The 3,122-nt window shown below is 25.3% G+C and overlaps 1 long non-coding RNA gene across 1 annotated transcript in view; it reads left to right on the forward strand.

Annotated features, from left to right (window-relative positions):
• Positions 1 to 373: 373 nt before the first annotated feature.
• LOC108781219 (uncharacterized) overlaps positions 374 to 3,122 on the forward strand; it is a 6,639-nt gene continuing 3,890 nt past the window's right edge. Inside the window, exon 1 of the long non-coding RNA XR_001940933.1 lies at positions 374 to 403. This is a non-coding gene — a long non-coding RNA (uncharacterized LOC108781219). The remainder of the gene's footprint in view (positions 404 to 3,122) is intronic.

Raw genomic sequence — 3,122 nt, forward strand, 5'->3', positions numbered from 1 at the left:
CTTCCTTCTGATTGGTTAATCAAACGCTTCGAAGCATTCGTAGTGGCAACTCGACCGCACCCAAAAATATACAAATTTATTGAATATTGCATTAGGCGAATTCAAGCTGACAAAGCGGATAGGCCAAACGATTGGTTGGATAAAAAATCATGAAGACAAATCTGGGGATAAAAAATCATGAAGACAAATTAATAATTTTTGTCGTGTACATACATTGAACAGGTTGTATATCTTTTAGATTGTTTTTATCATATTTATTAATCTCATGTATATAAACGTAAAAATTAATATATCAATCTCGTCTATAATATCTTTATCATACAAGTGACATATTTTGCACTCTTAAGTTATATAACTTCAGTCATTTGTTAACAGCTGGTGTAAAACGACGTACTTTCTTCAGGTTAGTGTAGTTCTTATATGTAAACTACCTTGTCTTTAATTATGATATAATCATAAACAAGCATTTCAACTAATTATTTGTTAGATTAAAGTATGTGATATTATTTTATGTTATTAATGATATTTTATAAAGAAAAATAGAATATTTTACTAAATTAAGGGTTAAAAACTTATATGATAATTAGCTAATATAATCGTGTAGTGAGATTTTTTACAAAAAATGTTATAGTATTGAAATTATAACTAGATTTTCTTCTCGTATATTATTAAGGTAATTTAAACACTATTTTTTATTCTTTATTATATGTACCTACCATATTAAATTATTTTTTACTTTATTATTTTAATTTTTAATTGTTAAGTACGAAGAAATATAACATATGCTATATGTATAGTAAAAACAACATATCTTTTATATTATACTTATTAATTAGATTGCTGTTCCATATCATTTACCTTCTTTTTCCATTTTTAAAGAACTTAGTAGAAAGAAAAATATTAATTTTATTTAATATAACAAACTATATAATTCTTTTTATAATTTAATTAAAAGATAGGACGAAGAATATAATTACATAATAAAACATAATTGGTGACACAAGTTTTTCAAGTGCAAAAAAAAAGTTGATATTGTACAAGAATTTATCTAGCATATATATAATAAACAGATAATATTACTCAGAATTAATCAGTTATCGTGATATTAAATTTTTAGGTGACACACAAAAAGAAAGATTTTTTTACTACATGCTAAATCTTCTCGATTCAATATTTATTTGTACAAATGATGTAAATCACAACTGTCCCACAAAACACATTTTTTTACAATTAGTATATTTGTTAAAAAAATATTATAGATTAAACACAAAAGTGGATCATTTTATTGGTATTATAAAAATGATAATAGTGTATTCTATTTTTATATGTATATATATTGTATCAAAAATTTTTTAATATTTTTTAATAATTCTTTTTATTAAAACTTTTAATAATACGCTAAAAGTTATGACTATCGATAGTAGCAATGTGTAAAGTATTTATTTCTATATAATTCTTATCATATCAGAATTACAATACAGATTTTATCATATCATAAAGTTATTAATCTTTTCATGTTCTTTACTAATGCAATATTAGAAGAAAACTTTTTTCCAATAAAAGTTACATTTTTTGATATTATTATATTAAGTAAATTATATTAAATTTAGATAAGTTTATTATTATTTGAATTAAAAGAGACTTTTACTAAATATAATATTTTTATAGTTATTACGTAACGTTTGATTTTCATAGAATTGTAAAAGTGTTCTGTATTTTGTAAACAGTGTCGTTTCAATCCATGTAAGTTAATAATAATTTTCAAGATTGTTAATTACAGATTTAAATTCTAAGATATAGTACTTAATACGACTAAAATATTGCAAAATTTATATTATTGTCTTTTATTTCATTAGATTAAATAAAATATTGAGTTTACATCCTTTTACAAAATTTAAGTTATTGTATCTATTTGAATTATTATACAGTGATGGCAAAAAGTTCGGCAACGGTCAAATATCTTGGAAAATAATGATTATGGAAAAAAATGTTCCATACAAAAGTTTTAGTATATCAAGTAATCTATTATACGGTTATATTGAAATGACTTTCATGTGACCTTGAAGGACACCATGAAGGTCAATTTTGAAATCTTAAATAGAAATACCTATTTTCTATTACATATTCTTAAAGCTGGTGTCAAGACGTTTCCGAAACACTGACATTTACAAACCCTTTTTACTTGAGATCTTCCTGAGTTATGAACCTTTAAAGTTTAAGTATCGCCGGCGCGTTATCTAAGGTGTACCGCGTAAAGGTGGCACGATCGGATATCCATCTCTTATATCCATTTCCACCAATGCAGATTAATTTTAATTTTGGTCCAATTTGATCTTCATCTTTTTCTAATTCTAAAAATTAGAAAAAGATTAACTGTAAGTTAAACCGAGATTAAAGTTAATCTGCATTGGTGGAAACAGGCAGTAGAGATGCTTGATCAAAGTGAGTCTTTGTGCGTGCGTGCGTGCGTGCGTGCGTGTGTATGAGAATACAGTCAGAGATAAAGACTCCGAGATTTTAATAGTAATCAAAAATGTAATGGTGCAATCGTGGAAAAATTAAAAATTTTATGTAGAAAAAGTGATAAGGAACGAGGGATTTCTCAGATCTTATTTAATTATACGAGTACATCAAGAAGGACGGTAACACTTGTTTTTAATTATCCAAAGGCGGTCAATTAAGTGATCGAACAGTTTGATTCACTTAAGCTACAAAAGGACAAAAAGTAAGATTTATTGTATCAACGATGTATCGTGATGAGGATGTGTTATTGACAGTGTTGTGCATAGATGATTTTAAAATTAGCTAGATAAAGATAAGATGAAAATTTGGAAATTTATCTTAGATAAGATAAAGATGATTACATTTAAATTAATCTAGATAATATAGATAAATTTATCTGACAATTCATCTAAAAAATTCCAGATAATTTTTTATTTTTAAGACTATTTATAAATTAAGAATCAGTTTTTTCTCAAAATAATTAAAAAATCACGGTGGTCCTCGATTGAATTCAACCCTGACTTTCCTGCACCTCTGATTTTCCTTCTGGAATTGGTTTTGGAACATTTCAGGACCATTTTGCAATAAATATTAAAATCGAAGAGTGAGCACTTTTTTTT

Source organism: Cyphomyrmex costatus, unplaced genomic scaffold (genome assembly GCF_001594065.2).
Source record: "Cyphomyrmex costatus isolate MS0001 unplaced genomic scaffold, Ccosl1.0 scaffold797, whole genome shotgun sequence".
In the NCBI taxonomy this organism is placed as follows: Eukaryota; Metazoa; Arthropoda; class Insecta; order Hymenoptera; family Formicidae; genus Cyphomyrmex; species Cyphomyrmex costatus.